The 24,051-nt window shown below is 35.9% G+C and overlaps 1 protein-coding gene across 2 annotated transcripts in view; it reads right to left on the bottom strand.

Moving 5' to 3' along the window:
* The window catches only part of Gnpat (dihydroxyacetone phosphate acyltransferase), a 72,160-nt gene extending 59,694 nt beyond the window's left edge, over positions 1-12,466 (bottom strand). The window contains exon 1 of one of the 2 annotated variants that reach the window (XM_089246638.1): positions 12,012-12,466. The gene's annotated coding sequence lies outside the window, so the exon portion shown is untranslated. Of the gene's footprint in view, positions 1-2,851; positions 2,970-12,011 lie in introns of those variants that run through there. The other variant, XM_089246639.1, reaches the window with a different exon arrangement.
* Between the last annotated feature and the right edge of the window lie 11,585 nt (positions 12,467-24,051).

Consider the following 24,051-nt stretch of genomic DNA (forward strand, 5'->3'; position numbering starts at 1 on the left):
GCGTTTTCGCAGAAGCTAGGATGTTGCTGTAACGAAATTTGACTCAATTCGATCAAGTTGATGAAAACTTTCCTTCATTTTTTCAATGAATTTCACTCATTTTTATGTGAAATATTTAGGGAGTATCAGATTTGAAAAAATAAATTCTATAAAATAAACAAATATTGGAAAACGGAACAACGTATATGTTGTAAAGCCTAATTCATTTTTATTTTTAAATATTCTCTTCATTCACTTTGTCGCTTTTAATTTCGAAAATTTATTTATACGAGGGATTATTAAAACAAAAATATATCTTTCCAGAACATTACAATTACTCTATATACTCATAATTAATGTATAATTAATTATAATGCATCATATTATGTTATGTAATGTAACACATTCACACTCATACCATATTCAGTCATGAAATAATATTCAAACAATAAGAAAAAGTTTCATTTCTAACATTCCTGAAAAACCTTTTATAACCTCATCACACAAAACTGTAAACACTTACATAATATTTCAGGATTAAAATAGATTTTACTCAAGAAAATTACAGAATCTCATCATCAATTTCTCTAAATTATAAGAATTAAAATTCCATGTAGAGTATATATGTAATAATTTAAAGTGTGTATATGTATATATATATATATATATATATATATATATAATATTTTAGGATATAATATTTCATATATATAATATAATATTTACACACGTCACATATATATATATATATATATATATATATATATATATATGACATATGTAATCTCTTCGCTCCAAAAGTATGATATGTTAATCTTAATTTAAGGTATTAAATCGTTTTTAGAATGATTCTTTTTCAAGATAACATCTGAGGTACACAATATATGACTTCAGGTCTTAGTACAGATATTGACTCAAAAAATCAATTGAATAATTAATTTTCTTGTTTGAAGCGGCAATTTCACATACAACAAACATAAATTAATGAATAAAAAAATTTCTTTTCTGTAATAGTTTTATCTCAGGTGTGAAGAGGGGTAAAAATACTATTATTTTTAGAGGTTGTTATGCACTTTTATGCAAAACTGCAATTGTCTAGAGTGGGGGGGGGGGGAGTTTTCCTCACATTCTATTTAAATAGAATATTTTTCATAAATTTCTCCTCCTGAAAAGCATATTTTCTTCCAAGTTGAGCAAAAGTCGAATGAACTCACTAGCTCGCCAAATCTCGCCAAATCTTGCGGAGACGTATATTTCAGTTAAAACTTCATAAAACTCACAATTTCAATCATTTATTGCCAAAAATTCTATTAAAACATTTAATAATGATTCATGACATTTGAATTTTACCAAAACTTGGAACTTTAATTGAATTAAATCCAAAATGGAGTCGTTAAAAACTGAGATTACGTCAGAAATCCATTGCATCGTCAATTTAATATTCCAATTTTTAATTTATAAGAAGGGGAATAAGCAAAAAAGTATTCCCTTGTGAAAGGATACTGGTCCCCCTTTCCTAAACCGCTCAGAACATCCGAAAGCTGCGCAAGTGTTGGCCATTCTAATCAAAAATAAGACAGCGCGTGTAGATCGTCATACGAATAGCCATAAGGAAAGCATTGCCAGCGAGATTCCCTGACCAGCCTTTCGACTGGAGTCACGTGACTCCGGATCTTTGCTTCACATTGTAACCCCTCGCGCGCACTCTATAGTATTATTACTCTGTGGTTTTTCCCTCTACTTTTTTTCTTCTTAGAACTAGGAAAGAACGCGTCTCGGAAGACTTATAAGTAATCCCTACATTTCTAGCTACATTGTAGAAATTTAGCTCATCGTGATTGGCCGAAACGAGTAATCACTCTTGGTGAAATTTTTGCTGGCGACGTTTAACAATAGATACATTTAATTGTGCTTGAATCCAACATCCACCGTTGGGGTAATGGTTACAGTACGAGATTCACGTACCGAAGGTAGTGCGTTCGATTCGGTCTGAAACCCATCCAAATTTTTTCCCCCATCTTTACTGTCATTTATTGATTTACTAAAAAATGTCTCCACTTTTGTTTCTGATTTAATCAAATGTGGTTCACGTGTATCGAGAAGACAATAATATCGACTCGCGAAGCGAGGGGCCAGCTATGATTTACTGATTTTTTAATAAAAAATGCTTTCATTTTTCGTCAATGAACTCTGAAATTTAGTTTCGCTCAAAACTCCGCCTCTCGTGACGTCTTGCTAGCTTTTTTGCTCGCAGTAACCAATCACCGGCGTGCTAATGCTTCCTGTGTTACTAAGAGAGTAGGATTGTAATTACGCGTCCCGGAGGACGCATGAACAAAATTTTTATGCGTTCTTTTCCGAAATCCCGGGTATTTGACGCATTATAGCGCGTCAATGGCATCTCGGAGTATCCAGTAGTTCGACATTTTTACTAATATGATATTTGTAAATAACTTATTTTGGAAAATCTTCCGAAATCTGAATTTCCAATTATTCGAACTAATGATCAAAGTTTTTTGTCAACTGTTGCACATTTGAGTTATCACGATTTAACAGTATTTCTTACATTTTTAATGTTATTTCAAGTATTTTTCAGATTAACTTTTGGGAAATTTGATTCAGAATGTTTTTAAACTATTGCTGGGGTGGCTTGGATGCACAGGCGTAGCAAGGCGGGTGAGGCTCGCACCGGGTACCAGCTCTGAGCGGGGGACAAAAAATTGCCGGTTTTGTATTAATGCGCCTTTTTGTCACAGGTAAAAAAAGCACTATATGTACACTTTTTGGCACCATTAGCACCAAGAAGTGCTGAGTCTTCTGTAACCCCGTGAAGAAAGGGAAATCGTTTTGGTTTTTTTTTGTCACCGCTCACCTGTTTTTTTCCCCAATCCTCCTTCGCACAGCAATAATCCACGTTAGAAATGCTTAGGGCACATACACGTGAAATTATCCAAAATGCACGTTTTAAATCGAAGTAATACACAGGGAATCGAATGGGCGGTAAACTCATACTACCGAATTAAAAGAAAAAAAGTTACGAAATTAAAATCACCAGAAAAATAAATTCCTCGGGGTTTCAAGTTACTAGCCCTCGGCCCAACAGAAGCTATTTAACACCGTCAAGAATTAACAAAAATAGGGGCTGAAACGCGACTGTGAGCAGAGTATCCTGCAACAACGCGCGATGGAAATGAAATGACACGTAGTTCAACAATGCATTAGCGCAGAAAACGTTTCGTCCAATCGCTAACATTAAGTGCATGCGAATATGCAAATAAGACGCAAGAGGGAACGTAGTAAAATTCCTACAGCTATAACCATAGATATGCAAAAAAAAGTTTCCGATTACTTTATCAGTAACGACACCTGCGGCCCGCAAACGGCTTCGCTCCTCCGGCCGTTAAAGGGGGCCCTTGCCCCCGGACTGAAAATATCAACTCTGTTTTCACCCCACAACCGGAAACATGGCAATATTATTTCATTAAGCAGGATGCCCACCCGGGGGCCTCACGAGGAGAGGGGCCTCAGAAAGATGAGTAGTTAAATTTTTCAAGAATTTCTAAGGTGGGGCCTCAGAAAAATCACTTGGCGCGGGGCCCATGATGCTCTCAAGATGGCCTTGGGAATTGATTAAATATTTGGGATGTAAGTATTGTTCAGTCTAGAACCGACCATAAAGTAAACAAGTGTCTATCTCAACATAGCACGTTACTCGTGGTTTTTTTTTCATAAAAAATTGTTTACAAAATAATTAACATTATGCCCTTTTTACTTAACCAATTGAATAAAAAAATTGCTTCCTCAATAAATTTCATTTTATATTTTGGTGGGCATAGGGGTGACAAGTTAAAACTCTGCACCGGGTGGCTTATAAACAATCCCTATTCCCATCATTTCTAGCTACATTGTAGAAATTTAGCGCATCGTGAGATTGGCTGAAATGAGTGATGAACCATTACGTCAATCCTGGTGAAATTTTTGCTGGCGACGTTTAACAATAGATACATTTAATTGTGCTGGAATCGAACATCCACCGTTAGAGTAATGGTTATAGTACGAGACTCACGTACCGAAGGTTGTGTGTTCAATTCGATCTGACACCCACCCAAATTTTTTTTCCCATGTTTGCTGTCATTTATTGATTTACTGAAAAATATTTCCACCTTTGTTTCTGATTTAATCAAATGCGGTTCACGTGTATTGAGAAGACAATAATAACAGCTCGCGAAGAGCCCAAAACTCCACCTCTCGTGACGTCTTGCTAGCTTTTTTGCTCGCAGTAACCAATCACCGGCGTGCTAATGCTTCCTGTGTTACTAAGAGAGTAGGATTGTAATTACGCCACCGGGTGCCACCAGACCTTGCTATGCCACTGCTTGGATGTTCCTCATAAATTTCCCAAAGAATAAAGAAGAAAACAGACGAGATCGGGAAAAGTATACTGTTTTTGAACCGAATTAATCATTGCGTGCACTATGACTTCAAATTTCAAGACATTTAAGGGTCGCCTTGCACTTGTCCAATTGAGCTAAAATTTTGCACAGATAATTTTTTTGTTGAATGAAACAAGATGGGGGAGGGGAGCTAAAATTTTAGAAAGTTGGAAATAAAAGCCACCCTAGCCCAGATGGCCTTAGCTCCTACTCAAAATAAGCCAGAATTCTGATAATATCCAATGTATAGGCTATCTCTTAAAACATTGAGTTCAAAGCCCTTTCCAACCCAATATTTTCAATAGCATTATGCCAATGAGGAATAATATATACATGGAAACCTCGATAAGTCGTCACACGTTATGGAAAACTTACGACAGCTTAAGCATTAGAGTGCCATCAGTTTCAACATGTAATATTGTGAAAGTTGTATATAAATTCAAAGTAATATAAATTTATTAAAATATGAATTATAAAATCATAATACTAACAAAATTTATAGATTACAAAAGGGAAAAACATTGAATTTTTAACTTTTTTTGAGTTTTTAGTATTTAACTTATTATGGTAAAATGCACTGGTACACTTACGATTTATACTAGTTACTTTTAATTTAGACTAATTAGAGCAACCGTTAGAAAATATATATATAGTTAGCCTTTCTTTACAACAGAACTACACGTATCATACATAAATTTTACATATACATGGCGTTTAATTTCAGAGATTTGAATTTTTCATCTGTAGTTCATGATACAACTATCAGGTAATCCCGAATACAGGATTTGGGGGAGGGCCTCTGAATGAGGAAAATCAGACATCAGAAGGCCTCAACTTGGGAAAAAAATGTCTGGTTTTTCAACAAAGATATTCTGTTAAAATTTGAAGCCCCAAATTAGTAAGGCCCATGCAAAAATAAGGTCAAGCTCTAACAGTCCCCAACATTTCAATGTCTCTTGTTTTTTAGTTAGCAAATTGACTTCCTCAGCCTAACTTTCATTACTTAAGCTGCCCTGATTTGGTACATAAGGCTTTTATGGTCACTTTTAAACATATGGCAATGCTTTTAGCGAACTCTTTCTTTAAAGGGAGCCATAGAAATATGTTCCTCTCTCTCAAACTTTTCCATAGTGATAAGTTAACCAAAAGAAGAGTAAACAAGGTTTATGAACATTGTTTGTAATCTATGGAAGCTGGACTGGACCAAACAAAAATGACGACTTAACTAGAGTGACGACCTATTAGGGTGATGACTTAACAAGGTTTTACTGTATATGATACATTGAAGGATATCGAAGGACCGGACACAATATACAGGGTGCATAACTAACCCCTCTATCGGCCATTGTGTCACTATTATTAATTTTTAAAATTAATTTCCATGAAACACCATCAATGACATTTTCACACATGTTTAGTATTAATAAAAATTTATAGTCGAGCTCATGGTAATAGCATCACGATTGATATTATTTGTTTTGTCTCAATCTCTTCTAATTGAGAGAGTAATAAAAAAAATGTAATGACTTTTCAAAATATTGATTATGCAATCTTAAAAAGTTATTTAAAAAACTAAAAAAAAATCTTTTAATGTGACAACAAATTTTAAAAGCCAATTATACATTTAAAAAAAAAAGCTGTCACATGCACAAATCGTGTGTGACTATAAATATGCTATTGTGTGTGATTTGAGCTTTACAAGAAAATTTGAAAAAATTGTTTCTTGATAAAAGTTTAATTCTTAACACATTGTTGACTGGTCAAGAGTCAACTAGTGTTTTCAAGTATTCATATATAACACAAGTAAACTTATAACCAGTCAAAAATGTGTGAACTACACATGAATTAGCGTGGCAAAATAATCAACCAGTAATTAATTCAGTAACAGAATCATTCTGAATATTCAAAGTAGTATAATTTGAATATATAATATACAGTCGAATCCCATTATAACGAACTCCAAGAGACCAGAGAAATCACACTTCGTTATAACAAAATTTTGATAATAATATGATAATGATATAAAGGAACTCAATTTGTTACATTGCTCTTATGTAAACTTATCTGGGGGATTATAGAAAAGTTTTCGTTAAAACAAGATTTTTGATACAACAGCATTCATTAAAATTAGATTCGACTGCATTCAAATATACAGGGTGTCCTGTAAGTGCTAGCACAGCCTTTATCTCAACTGTCCGTCATAGAGGTACGATTCCAATTTGAAAAATTTTCAACAGGTGTTCAAAAATTACCCTGTACTAGTTTTGCAAGTGAAAGTACAGTGTGTAACAAAATAAAAAAATCAAAATTTTTATACTGTCCCCTGTGCTCTACTTCCAATTAAAAAGTTGTTGCCCTGTCTTTTTCTGAGCCGAACAAAAAAAATTCTATGTTTCTAAGTGCAATATTCACAGAGACATTCAAATTTGAAAAACAGGAAATTTGGGAAATAACATTAAATACGGTAAAACCGTTTTACCCGCATTTAAGGTTGTTCTTTCAGAATTTTTCTCAGTTTTTAGAATTCAAACATCTTTGTGAATATTGCACTTAGAAACATGGATTTTTTTTGTTGGCATCAGGAAAGACAGGGTAACAATACGATTAAATAATCGACGTTTGGGTGTACCCAAAATTCCGAAACAAACACTGCATATATTTTCTTTCTTCTTTGTTTCTGCTACTGATAAAGGAACTTCACATAGTTCCGAAATGTGTTTAGCCGTGTTTGTTTTGGAATTTTGGGTACACCCAAACGTCGGTTATTTAATCGTTTTATCAAACCCAAAAGGTAATCCATTTCTACAGGGTAACAAGTTTCTAATTGTTAGTTAGAGCACATGGGGACCATTTAAAAATTTGAGATTTTTTTTTTTTTATTTTGTTACACATTGTATTTTCATTCTCAAAACTGGTACTGGGTAATTTTTGAATGCCTGTTGAGCATTTTTTAAATTGGAATCATACCTGTATGATGGACAGTTGATGAGATAAAGGCCATGCTAGCACTTACAGGACACCCTATATACATGTTTGTTTCAAAAAATTTGAGCGTATTGGTAGTAAAAAACTTGCATAAAGTAGATTGAATGTGTCTAAAAATGTAAATCACTTTCTTTTTGTTTCAAAAAATTAGAACATCTGATTTAGCCCATTGGGGGTAGAGATTTTTCTGTACTTTGTTGGTACAGTTTGTACTTCATAGCGCCTTTCCTACAATGGGAAAGGCTCCTTTTTTAGTTTGACTCCACGATCTCTTCATAATATCAGTACCAGGTATGCATCAGCTATAATGAAATCACCTAAGTATTGATGATGTTTGTAGAGACATTGCCAAATTCTTGATCCAAAATTTGCTTTTCCCATTTTCAAACAAAGTCTTTAGCTGCTGGAACCAAAAAATAGAAATCAATGAATCAGAAGACTTCTCAGGATGCAGGTGTACATTAGACATTCTACCTAGTACCTGTTGATTCCAGAAGTCGAAGACTTGTATGGAGATGGAAATTTCATTTGCCATCAAGATTTTGACCTTGTCTAAGATGTATCAATGCCGCAGCAATTTATATAGGCAAAATCTTGATAACAAATGAAATTTCCATTTCCATACAAGTCTTCAACTTCTGGAATCAAAATATAGAAAATCGAATGTACACCTGTATCCAGAGAAATCTTCTGATTCATGATCTCCATCTTTTGGTTCCAGCAGCTGAAGACTTTGTTTGAAAATGGGAAACACAGATTTTGGATCAAGAAAATGACAATGTCCGTATAAACATCATCAATACTTTGGTGGTTTTGTGATATCTAATAATTGTACTTGGTGCTGATCATATCACAAGATTGGGGAGTCAAACTAGAAAAAGAAGTTGCTCAATTGCAAACCAGATGCTATCAACTATGCAATAGCAAGGATGGAATTCATGCCCGAGTTCCCATCCAGATCTATGCATGGATTTACTAATTCAATGTCTTGGTGCATAAATTCTATGGTCAAAGATAGCCGTAGTATAATCATAGGCAGAGATATATTTGAAAGTTTGGGGGGAAGACTTGATGTCAGTTTATACACTGGTGAAATAAATTAAGAGAATTTGCATATTTTATCGAATTTCATAAAAAGAACTGAATGTAAAACCACTGCTTCTAGACAAAAATGGAAATCTTGTACGTCAAATACGTAAGCATACACGTGTGTGTAAGCGGAGCCAGTAGAGAAACAGGCTTTATGAGCGCGCGTAAGTTAAGACGCATTTCGTTCGCTAGCACACCTCTGCAAATTTCTTGGTGTTATTTTGCCGCAGCAGGCCAATCTCAATTCCAGATTTGTAGAGAGTTCTATTTAACGCCCAGCGTCATGTGAAACTTATGGAAACAGTTCCAGGATACCGGATCTATCAAGAGAAAGCCTGGGCAAGGTTGTCCAAGAGCCACGACGGCCAGAGAAGATCGCCATTTGTCGATTATAGCGAGGCGTAACAGGAATGCTACAGCTTCTCAGCTCTCTCGTGACTTGTATGCAGCCACAGGAACCCGTGTATCAAGGGTGACTGTTTCCAAAAGACTTCATGAGAGAGGGTTGTTTGCAAGACCTGCTGTTTGCGTCCCACTCACTTCTACGGACAGGAGAATCCATTTATCATGGTGGGGCAGAGAGCATAGAGATTGGAGTATGGATCAATGGGCGACCGTTCTCTTCACTGATGAGTCCCGGTTCAGCCTAAGCACCGATTCTCGCCGTACGTTCATATGGAGGGACCCGCTACCTACCCTCCAATGTCCGCGAAATCTACCATTATGGTGGAGGAGGTTTAATGGTCTGGACAGGCATCATGTTGGATGGCCGCACACCTTTCCATGTCTTTGAAAGAGGCACTGTGACTGGTGTGAGGTATAGGGATGAGGTCTTGGAGCCCTATGTTCGCTTTTTCAGGGGTGCAGTTGGCCCTAAGTTCATTTTAATGGACCATAACGCGAGGGCACATAGAGCTCTTCTGCTCGACGATTTTCTAGAGATTGAGGATATTCGCCGGATGGATTGGCCAGCCAGATCTCCAGACCTTGACCCTATAGAGCATGTCTGAGACGCTCTGGGGAGGGCAATTGCAACCCCCCTCCGGGAACCATCCAGGGAATGAAAACAGCGTTGCTGAACAAGTGGGACCAATTGCCACAGGAAATGATAAACTGCCTTATTTCAAGTATGAAATCGTGCTGCGAGACCTTTTGTATATCTGTAAGAGGGGACCATACCCCCCTATTAACCCATTTTTTTGTTTATTCTGCAACCGCTGTTTCATACCTTCCGACTCCAACGAGTGTTACGCACGATCATGCGTGTGTATATATTACAATTAATGAATGGTTATTTGTTTTGTATTGTATCAATGTATGTACATATCAAATTGTATTAAAATCGGTACAGTAGTTCTAGAGATAATCGACCAAGTCTGCAAATTCTCTTAATTTCTTACACCAGTGTATATATAGGCCTACATTAGATCAGGCAGCTCCACCTTTGGTGCTCTGGGGGCATATCTCAGCCCATGAGTACAATGTATTCATACGATATCAGCATGTTTTCTCATACCACCCAAGTGAATGCACCTCTAATTTTGTGTCAACCAAAACATCACATTTTTATACCCGTAAAACCAAGATTGAACAATTTTAGGTTTACATACATAACCAGAAAAGACACTAACACTTATTTGATCAAGTTGGTGTAAATTTACATTAAACTATTTATGTAATAATCTGTTTTAAGTCAGATGTTAAATTTTTTTTAAACAAAGAGGAAAAAGTAATGACATTTCAAGATGCATTCAATCCACTTTAATTTGATCATTTTTGTCTCACCACAGTCATTTCCTGCACACGATGGCTAATTAGACCGGGACCTACAATTTATTGCTGATTCCGAACGGCAGGCTTGTTTTTATACTCATCGAGGGGTTGGCACGCTAACCCCACGATGGGAGACTCCCTGCAGTAGCAATTTTTTTTACGGTCATGTTGCCGTTTCTGTTGCACCCCTGTGTCAGGAAAGTTTTCTGACAAGGATGAACCGGGTATCAAACTCGCGACACCTCTAAACATCCTTTGAATCTTTAGGCGAGTATCGACCTGGGCTACTGCGCTCTCAATATACTTTATGCAAATTTTTTGCCATGGTTATGCTCAAGAAAAACTTTTTATACGATGAAAATGCCAATTACAACTGCATTGCTGATTTGAGCTTTTCCCACTTGAGCATTTCATGAACTGCTCTTGTAAATTTCTGTTGGTGTTCTGATTTTTTGAAACAAAAGCATATACAGTAAAACCTCGTTAAGTCGTGACTCCGGTTAAGTCATCATTTTTCTTCAGATCCTTCCAGCTCTCATAGACCACAATGTTATTAAACCCTTGTTTACTCGTCGCTAATTTCGGTTAAGTCGTCACTATCAAAAAGTTTGAGAAAGAGGAACAGACTATTTTTACAGCTCCCATTAAAAAAAAAGAGTTTGTTAACAGCATTGCCATATTCTTAAAAGTCACCATAAAATGCTATATACCCAAACGGAACAGTTTAAGTAACGAAGTTATGCTGGGGAAGTTCATTCGCCGACTAAGGTTTTTGGAATGTTGGGGACTGTTCAAGCTAGATCTCATTTCTGCCTGGGCTCCAGCAAAACCAAAATTTACTAATATGTCAAAGATTACATATAGTGCAAGGAAATAAAAAATTATGTAAATCAAAGAATCAAATTAATCAAGTTAAAGTCAAAGTGCAACGGGCACAGATAATAAATAATCATAGAAAGCATGGATTCTACTAATTTAGGGCTTGAAATTTAAAGAAAATATCTTTGTTGAAAAAAATTAGACAGTCTTTCCCAAGTTGAGGTCTTCTGTTTACTCTTTCCTGCCCAGGGCCCCTCCACCAAGTCAAAAGTGTTCGAGATTACTTTGTAGTTGCATCATGAATTACTGATGAAGAATTCAAACACTAAAATTAAATTTGATGTATATGTAAAATTAATGTGCAATAGAGAGTTCTGTTATGAAGAAAAGCTACTTATTCAAACAGTTGCTCTGTTAGTCTAAATTAAAAATTACTGGTATAAATCAAAGTGTACAGTACATTTCATCGCAATAATTTAAGTAATAAGAGATAAAAAAGATAAAAAATTGCTATTATTTTTTTCTTTTGCAATCTATAAATTCTATTGATATTGCTAGTTTGATTCATACTTTAATAAATGTCATATTACTTTAAATTTATACGATTTTCATAACATTGCACATTAAAACTGACGGAACTCCGCTTAAGCCATCGTAATTTTTCGATAACTTGAGGTGACGACTTATCGAGGTTTTACTGCATATAATTTGAATGGCATAATTTATTTGTACTGACACACATGTTCAATATAGATAATAAAAATTTATAGTCTGAGTTTATGGGAACTGCATCACGATTGATACTATCTCGAATAATTCAAATTAATGGATTAATAAAAAATAATAACAATTTTCAGAATATTTATCATAAAATTTTGAAAAGCAATTATGCATTAATGTGACAACAAATTTTAAAAGCCGGTAAAACATTACCTTTGTACTAGGGAGAGTAACGGAGTTGTGCGTGACTATAAATTAAAGCTCAAGAAAACTGAATAAATTATTTCTCGATGGAAATAAAATGTCAATGTTTATTTATTCACGGATGAACATTGGTTCTAGTTTGTGAGTATTTCGATGAACTCTCGGAATTGAACAAAACAAACGTGGTGCTATATAACTAAGATCTCTCACTCACACCCGGTGTATAAAAAAAAAACCGAAATAAAAAAAAATTCAGTCCTGTTGTGATTGGATGGTTAAAAACATCCCACCGGCGCAAATGGATGACGCGTTGAACCAGCGCCTTCAACAATACTATGATCTATTGTTATTATTTTTTTATAAATTCAGGGAAAGTTCACAAATATTCAATTGTAAAACGTTTAGGTTGTGATACGTATACAAAATAAATTACGTTTTTGTTTACCAAACAAACCGAAAAACCTCTTTCTGTTGCCATTTTATTTATCATCCCTGTCAAAATTATTGATCCACGCCAGAGCAAGTGTCCAATCTGTGACCATATGACCTGTATTTATCGGGACATTCCCGTGCTTTCATGTGAAATTTCTTGTTTTTCATGCACAGTCGACCCTTGATTTGCGAACATCTCGGTTTGCGTTTTTCGGCTTACGAACAACAAAATTGATTCGGTTTACGAACTAGTCTTGGTTACGAACACGCAAAAAAGCCTGAATCTCAAGGAAATTTCAGAAGTCTGTGGTCAAGTGGCTACTTTTTTACACTATAAAAGTTTGATAAAAGATCTTTTACAAAACTTCAAAAAATAACCAATAAGCTTATGAGGCTTTTTGAATAGACGTCATAGTCATCATCACATCACATTTTTAATTGGGTTGCGTTATTTTGAAATATATAACATCCATATTTTTATGGGCATCTTTTTCTCAGCCACCTCGTTGGGCATTTTGCCTGTTATGGCTTTGTATTTGTACTTTGAGGGACAGGCACAGGATGATTCTCATAGAAATCAATGTTAAAATTGTCGATTTTAACCGTGGAAATGCGAAAATTTGGCGGGGTTGTCCACCACATCATTAATTTTAAAAATTGAATTGAATTCTCGGTTTTCGAAATATTGAGTTGGCTTAGAGATACGAAGTCCAGAAAATTAAATATTAATTTAGATTTATGTCTTGCATGAGTCGCGTAGGAAGTCGCCCTATTGGTTACCTTGTCTATGATTTGTATGTCCCTCAAGAAAGAAGGAAATATCAGGTGATTCAAAAAGCCTCATAGGTTACATTCGCTCGAACGTAACCGATACACTAATTTGTTGCATTTTTCAAGTTTTATGAAAGAACTTTAATAAAGTTTTATAGTGTAATACCAGCTTTAGTTGGACAATTTGATTTCATCTCAATAATTTTTACACCCCTAAATACGACTCCTATTATCCTTCTGTGATACATGGATCAACACGTCATATTAGGGTGACCATACGTCCCGTATTTCCCGGGACAGTCCCGGTATTTTCTGTTTTTTTGGCCGTCCCGACTTTTTGGCAAAAGTGTCCCGGTTTTTCCCGTATTTTACACGACGCCTACTTGAATTTTTATTCTTTATTGAAGTCAAAGATTGACGTTATTTTTTAACTCAGAAATTTTTTTATGACAATTACCACTATATATGATAATATTAATCTTCCACATTTGCCATGGTGAACGTTTTTTTTTCGTGGAATACATTTTAATCCACTGCTATATGTAGTAATGCATCATTTCCCGCCATTGTGATTTATCGTAATTTCAACAATATTTGGCAACCTCGTTTGGTTTTGGCGTCGTTTTTGGCGATAATTGGCGATGTCCCGTATTTTCCCGTATTTGGAATCCCGATGTCCCGTATTTCTCTCGAAGAAATATGGTCAGCCTACGTCATATCAAACTTCGAGAGCGAAGATGATGTTGATGTTCTCTACATCAGAGAACTTTTTCAAAAAATTTTTACAATAATTTTTGGAATAAAACTAACTCTCAATCACTTCTCAAAACATTATTTTAATATTCTACGTTGCAAATTGCGTATTGCATTTGCTATCGGGACATGATAACCTAGTTTGATGACACACTCGTCTAAAGTACCAAAAGAATGTTCAGAGGTGTCGCGAGCTCGATACCCGGGTTTCGTCTTTGTGCTTGTCAGAAACTTTCCTGACGCGGGGTACAACAGAAACGGTGACATGACCACAGAAAAAGATTGCTATAATAGGGAGTCCCACATCGAGGAGTTAGCGCACCAACCTCTCGATGAGTATAAAAAATTGGTGGCAGTTCGGAATCGGCAATAAATTGTAGGCCCAGGTCTAATTAACCCTCGTGTGCAGAAAATGACCGTGATGTGAAGAAAATGATCAATAATCGAGCATTTGCTGTCATTGACAAAGCTTGGCAGCAAATATTTTATAGAACTATGAATTTTTCTTGGAGGACATTATGGTTAGATTGTGTTGCTGGCAGAGATTTTGAAGGCTTTTACACTGGGATTATATAAATGATATTAATGAAACCAGACATGGCCCTAGCATCGTTTTCATTTCGTCGCTTTCACATTGCGGTTATTTTTTCAACCTTCGGTTTAAGAACGTCTCGGTTTGCGCAAAGTTCGGTTTACGAACAACAAAAATTGATTCGGTTTACAAACAGGCAAGCCGGAAAAAATTAGACTTAATCCAAAAGAACAATGGAGAAATTGAAAAATGTGTGGCCATATGACGGTTTTTTTTAGTTCTTTTCTTCAAATACGACTCCTCTTATAAAGCTCATGGATCAGCATGTCCTTTCAAACTTTGAGAAGGTTAACCTCAAAGAAATTTTTCAGAGATGTTTTGCAATAACTTCTGACAAAGAATCAACACTTACTGACCTATGGAAACATCATTTTTAATGTCTTACATGCTAGCTCATAGTGCTTATTGATAAAGCTTAACAACAATGACTTACAGAAGCATGAATTTTGTTTGAGAAGAATTATGGCCAGATTGTTTTGCAGGCAGAAATTTCGAGGGTTTTGATACTAAGGCTAATAGAGGAAACTAACGAAACTAGAGACATGGGTCCGGCCAACACCATCTATAGCAGAAGACCTCCGCTGAGCTCGTGACATCAGTGAAGAGGGTCATCTCAACTATAGCCATTAGATATACTACAAAAAAGGGCAAAGATGACGCATGCGTCGGTCTGCTATATCCCTTGGGACAGAGTGGGAGCCATGTTCTGGTTTGGTTGTGGTGGTCTGCTATATCCAATGGCTATAGGTGAGATGACCTTCTTCAGTGATGTCACGAGCTTTGCGCGGAGGCCTTTTGTGTTGGTCCGGCTCTGCCCTGGTATAGGGTATTAAACCCGTTACCTCGTAAGTTTGGGATTGTTTCTCTCTAAGCTTTCATTGTCAGTATGATGATTTCGATTGGTTTTTACGTTATGCGCTTGAGTCTAAAAAGTTTTGTAACAATTGGCACTAGAAATCTTCGTGGGTCCCAGGAATCAATTTTAATCCATTTAATCCATTTTACGTCGATTTCTATGAGAAAAGTTATTTTTGTTTGCGAACAATTCCACTTACGAACGGACTTCAGGAACGAATTAGGTTCGTAAACCAAGGATTGGCTGTATTTTCAACAAAGCCTACTTCAATTTTTATTCTTTATTGAAATCAGGGATTGAAATTATTTTTTTAACTCATGATTTGAATTACATCATTATAATCAGTCTCCCTTAGGAGTGTGCGACAAATACGGTCGCACCGGGCCCACGTTTTGGGATCCCCCGCACTTATGGTAATAATAATTTCTTTCTTAAATTCTGAATTTTCATCAATTCTGGAAATCAGCATTTTCTTCATTTCTGGAAATCTGCATTCTCATCAGTTCTGAAATTTCTTTCATCAATTATAAAATTATTTTTGTATCAATTCTACAAGTATTTCTTTCATTTATTTTGAATTTTCAAGGGTGCTGGAAATATCTCTGCCAATTATTTTTCTTATTTTCAATTCATTATCAAAAAAATGTAGATGCAATTGAATGTAAATTAACAAAAAAAAAATCGAAATGAAGAAAATTTCAAATTGATGAAAGAGATAGGCCTAATTCCAAAACCAGTATTTAATGTCTCAGCACTAATGAAAATCCAGAATCCATGAATTGAAAATAAGAAAAATAATTGGCGAAGATAATTCCACACAGCACCCATGAAAATTAAAAATAACTGAAAAAAATATTTCCAGAATTTTTATGAAAGTTCCGAATTTTTTCCAGAATTGATGGAAAATTCAGAATTTATTAAAGAAACAATTCCAGAATTGATAGACATTCAGAGATTATGAAAGAAATAATTTTAGAATTATTTATTTCTAGATCAAAATGCAGAAAACTCCGGAAATGTAGAATTCAATAATTGGTAAAAATTCATAATTTATGGAAGAAATAATTCCAGAATTTACGAAAATTTTGAATTTATGGAAGAAATAATTCCAGAATTTACGAAAATTTTGAATTTATGCAAGAGAGAAATAATTCCAGAATTTATAAAAATTCTGAATTTATGCAAGAAATTATTATTACCGTAAGTGCGGGGCCCGGTGTGACCGCACCTGTCACATACCCCTAAGGGCGGCTCTGCAGAGACGGACTGATGGGTCTCCATTGCTTGCAAGAGCTTATAGAGGGATTCCCATCTGGGAAAGTGAGAAATGAAACCCTCACTTGAAATGAGATTAGAGAGATGAGCAGAAATGTTGGAAGCCGTGCAAAGTTTTGTGGAAAAGAACCACTCAAATAAAGTCGTGGCGGTGCGAACTATGAATCTGTAAAACGGAAGTGCAATTTCCCATTTCCGCGAAATTCTCAACATCAGGCAAAAGCAAGTGCCATTGGATAGGTTCCTTTTCAAAGTCACACAAAGAAAAAGATTGCGGTGAGCCCAGGGCCGCAACTAGAAACGAAAATCTACTCCGTCACCCAGGGTCATCATATATTTTGACACCCCGTTTCCGTAATTTTGAACGAAAAAACAATAAACTTACCGCGATTCCTGATCAAGCACCCAGGGCATCATACCCCTACCTCCGCCCTTCATTAGTTGCAGCCGTGGATGGGCCGTCTTAATAGTATCATGCCCCCCCCCCCCCCGACCAAGTGATTTGTCTCAAATTTCACTTGGAAAATTTACGTGCTTATTCCCGAAAATTTCTATCAGATCTCATTTTTGTAAGGCAAATATCAAAAGAGCATCGGATTACTACAGTAAAGAATGTAGAATGCAAGGAACTTCCAAAAACCATAAAGGCTGAATAAGAAGCTTGGAATAGCTTTTGTTTGCATGCTTAATGGTTTCCTAGGTAATCTTCTTTCGTTCTTTCAAACCGAACACAACTTCGGTCTATCGCCATGGACAGTTTACTATCGATTGAGTTGTGCCGGAAGTGTGAGTATGTGTACCTAACAGTCTGAGTGCGTATATAGTGTTGTGTCTGATTTTCAGTGCTGTCATCTGTATTTCAGAAGTGAAGTGTGATGATTGAATATTTGTAACGTTGTAGGCCTATTGCTCTCTGTGGCGAGACTTTTTAACGGGAAGATCGGCTCGTAATCGCGCCCCGCAGTTGGGAACTACGAAAAACTAACATAAGCCAACCACAATTGTGATGGTGATGGGGTTTGAATCCGGGTCCTCGTAATGTGTGCGAGTCAGTCTAAATAGGTAATCGCAAGACCAAAAAAAAAACATCTGAAGCTTGTGGGAAAACATAAAAATCTATACAAAAATATAATGCTCAATGTCTTTCCAAGTGGCATATATCCTACAAGCTTAACTCGACAAATTCAAAGAAAGCATGGGTGCTTATTCAAAAGAGTACCTTCACCAAGGATTTCTTGACTTGGAGCATGTATATTACGGAGAACGCATTGAAAATATCATGTGGGAGTTCTTTTGGGGGCTTAAATGTGAAAACGATGAACAGTATAAGAATAAAGATTGGAAAAGTCCCACCATTTGTTAAATTTAAAATTTTATCTTAACTCTAATTTTATTTTCTCTGAAACGTCTAGATACGTGACTTATATTCTGAAAGTTATTTGTAGTTTCTAAAATGATTATCAGTGCAAAAAGTTCTTTTTATGTCAATTTCAATATCCTAGTCATGCAATCAGCCAATAGTAAATGACCAATTTACAAATATCGATCCCCTTACCACAAAAACAAAGTTTGAGGGGAATAATTTCAATTTTCATAATTATATTTGAAACAAGCAAACACAGAAACTACAACTTTTACCCAGAAACAAAGAGAAATTATTTTTTTTTGTTACATAAATGTTATAGACCAACTATACGCAAATTATACGCAGCTTTTCTTGACGTAAAAACGTCTTTGAAATCGATGCCGAGTGTGAGGAGGCAATTTCGTCCAAATGAACGACTGTTTTTATCGAACTAATTTCAAACTTCAATAACTCCATAAAAAATAGTCCTGGCGTTGTTATCTTGGTATCATTTAAAGAGAAAAAATGAAAATATTTGTGCTAGTATCATTTTGATATTTGTGGCAGCCTGACGTCAGGAACTGCGCACGCGCAAAGTAAACCAACGATTTTCGAGTTTTTGGATTTGACACGTGTCTATATAAACGAAATCGCACACACACACACATATCTCAGATAATACTCATGCAATCCCAGTGAACCAAGTAATGTTTTGAAAAGGAGAATGTGTGTTATAACTCATTTTGAGATGTGAGTTTTTATCTTAAACATTTAAAAAGATACAAGGCAAAATGTAAATTTAAAAAAGTGTAAACATTTCCGGGGATTTTTTCAAACTGTCGCGATATATATAAGTGATAGGATAGTGATATATATAAGTGCAAAGTACTACCAAAACAAGAAAAATCGGGCACGAATGCGTAGAACACAAAATCACGAAGAGAATGACCCCAAAAAAGCCGGACCCGAACCCAAAACCAACGCGCAGTACTGCCGCCAATATAGGCCAACGCAAGCGCGCTACAATACCTTCTAGAGCAGAATGGCGGCATCTGAAGAGGCTAGATCACGTATGGCAGTGGATTTCGTCACTGAGGAAATGGGGTGCAGTGCAATGGGGGTCGACCCAGACCCATTGGACCCACTTGACATTCTCAATGCGGGGGCCCGAAATTGGACCCGAAAAAAGTCAGCCCCACCGGGGGCCGACAACTACTTCAAAAAACATTATTTGAGGTGAAAACGTCTTTAAAATCGATGCCGGTGTTGGGCATCGATTATTATTTACATCATAATTATAAAAAATCGTAATTGAAATTTACTATAAACGATTGACAAAATAACTGCGGCAGTGTCCGACACTGCCTAACCCTTTCTTCTTAAAAAAATAATTTTTCAAATATCATATCTAAAAGTTATATAAATCAACATTTTTTCCTATAAAAAAAAGTAAACAACAACACAAATACAAACACGAAGGCCACAACAGATTAAATTGCCCAGCAACCAACTAATTCCACATTCCTTGATTTCACCTTGGTGAATGAAATCTACACCACTGCAGATTGTATAATATGTATTTTCCTCAATTTAGCAAAATTCACATCTGCCGATTTTTGGCACCGTGAATTATGTGCAGGAAATCACACTACATGTCTGCACTACACTGTTTGCGTTGTTATACAGCAATGCGGTGATGTACGTCCGAATCATTGAACTTTTCATTTTATCGATTCATGATGTTACAATCAATGTATTGTATTCATTTATACTGTATTACCATTTTTGTTCATACCTACCTATTACGAAGATTTCTGTCTTTTTCCTTATGGTGATTATTCTGTCATATACGTTTTGTTCTGTATCAGATAAACAAATGAAAACCGTAGAAGGAAGTCTAGAACTGAAAATAGTCAATGTTTATGAGCAGTTAAACTGCTCTAACTCTAGCTTCATACATATAAAACACGAATAATAAAATAAACTTAGTCTATCGGGTTTGTCCGACCCGTAAAACAGCTGGACAGCTTCTGTAAAAGTTATTTCCTCATCGGAAAATCTAACTAGATAACTTCTCTCGGAGAAGATGAGGAAATTTTCCAGAAAAAACTGGTTACAAATTACTAGGGATTTCGTAAATTTCGTATTTACAAAATAAGTGCAATAAATGCGAAATTTGCGAATTTTGACGAATAAATGCGGAAATTTGATTTTCTCTACTTTTTGGTGGAAATATTTATTTTTCATTAACTCCCGTTTATGTGTTTTTGAATTATGTAGATCATAAATGAATTCTAATCTTTCATTAATGACCTTGAAGAAAAAATTGTAATGGATTCATAAAATTAACCTTGGAACCACAAGATCACGAAACATATTCTTGAAAATCTGTATTGTTTTTTCACAAACTTTCCCAACTGCAAAATCATCTGGAATCTGGTGATAGACAAATGTAAATCTTTTTTGCCGTCTCTTTTTCGAAGCTCACAATTTTCAGAAGAAATAGGAAAACTTTTGTTCCTAAAAATGGTTTCACTCAAATGAGTGAATGTAGAGAGCCAGTACGACATTATAAAAAAATGAAATAATTATCATGTGAATTTTTTTGGTAGGTCATTTTAGTTCTGATTAAGGACTAAAATAGTTGTAAAAAAATTATTTAATCCACAACGAATTAATTAATTTGGTACTTGAAGTTTTCGTCAGCAGTATACGTTTCTAAATACCAATTCAAATATGTTAAATAATACATAATAATGAATGATTATTTATTTTACCACAAAGAAAACCATAGTTTGCTTCATACATTTGTTTAGGAAACATTTTGTAAAAGCATTGTTTTACTGCATTACACAAAAGTATGATGTAGTAAACACTTTTACTGGGGTGAAACACCTATATAACTTAATTTTATCAATTAATATATTTAACCCGCGATACAGGGAAGAACACGAGAGCGCGCAAGGGGTGCTTTACACCCCAGTGCTTAATTTCTTCTGAAACGCGTTTTTTATTTAAAATTTAGTCTTTAAATTTTATCTTGAAAACAACATTTAATTAAAATTGAAGAAATTGTTAGTAAACACCTGCCTTTATCAGATATGAAAACTTTGAAATGCTCGTTTGAGAAGCTCGTTTTTGTTTTTCCGTCTTTTTCTCGCACACACACAAATTACAACGTTTGTATGAAGTCTTCAGCTTTTTTGCCAATGGTTCGGAAGCTGAAAAAATTGTTTTAAATCTCCCTTTTTCTGTTGGAGTGCAGACGCTTTTACTATTTGGGATCCGATTAGTTGAATCGGATCCCCTTTAGCCTTTATGATGAGAGACAGAACCTTTTTTTTGAATTCATTTAGGAGTTCTTTCGTTGATAGGAATTGCACCCTTGCATTAATTGCAGCGATGGTGAGTAATGCGAAAAATACTACCATAGGCCCATGACCCCCACATCCTGAAGCAGGGCCCCTAGGCTGGGATCTTTTACGGGCCCCGACCAGACTTTCACGGACCCCTTTATGATGAATTTATAGCGTGAAAAACAAAAAAAAAATGATAAAAATCATCCCGGGCCCCAGGGCTGGAGCCTTGTCAGCCCACCCCTTGTGGGGGCCATGCATAGGCCGCCTATTCGAAATTTTAGCTGTAGAATATGGAACGCCCATTCCATCGTCATCATTCACGGCAACATCGCAAGACCTTTTTCAGAAGATCTTGCGATAGCTCTTGGAACATATGCCAGCGGTTTTCAACCTTTTTTGACTCGCGGAGCCCTTTTTAATACATAATTTCTAAGGTGGAGTCCCGTGGGCGTGGTTTTTATATTTATTTATGAAATTTACTGATTCATTTTATTTTCCTCGAGTGTCCATGGAGCCCAAGGACTCCGCGAAGCACCGGTTGAGAACCGCTGATATATACCAATCTGACTTATTGATAGATTTTTCATCCATAGAAACATCTTCAAACATTTTTGTAAGCGTTTTATCTTATTTTCGTAACTAAAATTGAGAAAGGATTTCATGCAAGTAAAGGTACACCAGGACGCACAAGGGAACACCCCAGTAGCCAGAGCCGTAGCGTACCTTCTGGGGCCCCGGGGGCAGACACTTTCTTGGGGTCCCTTTAAAAAGGAAAAATTATGCAAAGTAAGTGTGCATTTTTTGTGAGGACCCTATTTGTCTCTGGGGCCCCGGGGCAGAGCCTAGTTACGGCCCTACCAGTAGCTACATTCAAGTGAATAAAAGAGGGAAATTTTCGTCTGACGCGTTCCCCTAACATAATATAACTTTAAAAGCATCTACTGGGTTATACCCATTTTAAAAATAGGAGTAATTAAATCCGTGATATATATTCGGGTGGGGTGTAAAACACCTCCTTACACGGGGTCGCGGGTTAAAAAACGAATAGCCCCACACTTGCTCTGTCATCTGGTAATCGTAAAGTAGTTCTACAGCCTTTTTATACTTTAAAATACCAACACCCAACAACGTAATGTGAGGAATGTTACGGGAGTTAAAAAGTTGGTGGTACTTTAAACCATCAGTACTGAAAGAATTAACCCTCTCAGTGGCATTTACGAGATATCTTGCCTTTTTAAAAGCCTTTTATTTTAGCAATGGCAAGCCCAGATATTTTGTAAAACTAATTTTTCAATAGAATACATTCCTTACATCACCCCTCCTACTTTGCACCTCTTGAAACTCGAAAGAAAGCCTACTTCATAAAAAAAGATATGGTGTTTTACAGGGGGTTTGGTAATTTCTATGCCAGTAAAGGAAAAGTGCATGAAAAAAACTGGAACACACGAAATTCCAATAATAACAGAAAAACTTCGTCCCTCATAGAACATTAACTTGTACTGTGCTGTCAATTCAGCATAGTAATACAGACGACACTCGTTATAACGACCCCACGTTATAGTGACCATTCCATTACAACGACCGGTAGGATAAGTTCCAAATTTTTTCATAGAACGATTATCATATGTGTTTTACTTTCGATATAACGACCCTCCCAATATAACGTCCATTTTCGACGGGACGAAGGGGGTCATTATATCGAGCGTCGACTGTATTTCTCTCATCAATTCTTATTTTTTTTCTACTTCACATTACTAATGAAAAACTATGAAATGAAATAACAACTCAGCGATATATGTTCAAGTCAAACAGTATTCCATATTTCCCTCGAGAAATATACGGGAAATTTAAATCCGATGGGCCGTCCGAAAAACCCCAACTTTACACTTTTTTTCTAATTTAAGGGGGGGGTCAATATTTTCCTCTATGCACGGGGACTCAATCGACCTTAATCCGCTTCTCTATTTACCGTTTTGAAGACTCCTAAAAAATATAATTTTTTACGCACAAGTCATTCTCTAAGATTATCTCATTAGCCTAAATTCATATTCGACTGGTGGAATGAGCTCATCTCACTGTATCATTCACCGATGAAGGCTAAAGTTGTTGCTTTCGTTTGTGAAGCTAGTTGCCATGGTTAGATCTTTCTAACATTCCCATAATGAGCCTAAAGCTCAATATCTACATGAAAACTCTATTAGTAACGTTTTACGAAGAAAAACTTCCCAAGGTTGATACCCGAAACATTACGGGGCTTGCGAACGGCTTGAAAAATTTTCGGAAATAAACGAAAAAAACAAAAAAAAATTCATAGCTCCTCAACATGAATATAAGGAATATTCCGAGTGATTGGATGATCTGGTCGGAGACTGAAACAAATGAATATTGTAGAAAATATTGACTCACATAAGAGATGTTCATGAAACTTCCATCTATAAGTGAAGACAGTTTGTAGGCATTCCTACGAAAGTGCAACTTGTGATAACTCAAAATTTTTATGAGTTTTTTAGGAGTTCAACCGAATTCAGCACTGTAGTACATCCATTGAACTCTCATGCAGAGAGACAGTCATTTCACAGATTTTGTACTTAATCATAACCTAAACGTCATGAGACGAGGCTGACAAAGAACTAGTAAATTAGTTTAGCATGAAATAGGCTTTCTTT

Source organism: Pholcus phalangioides, unplaced genomic scaffold (assembly GCF_987345545.1).
Source record: "Pholcus phalangioides strain wild (caught in Gottingen) unplaced genomic scaffold, Ppha-v1.0 ptg000017l_1, whole genome shotgun sequence".
Classification (NCBI taxonomy): Eukaryota; Metazoa; Arthropoda; class Arachnida; order Araneae; family Pholcidae; genus Pholcus; species Pholcus phalangioides.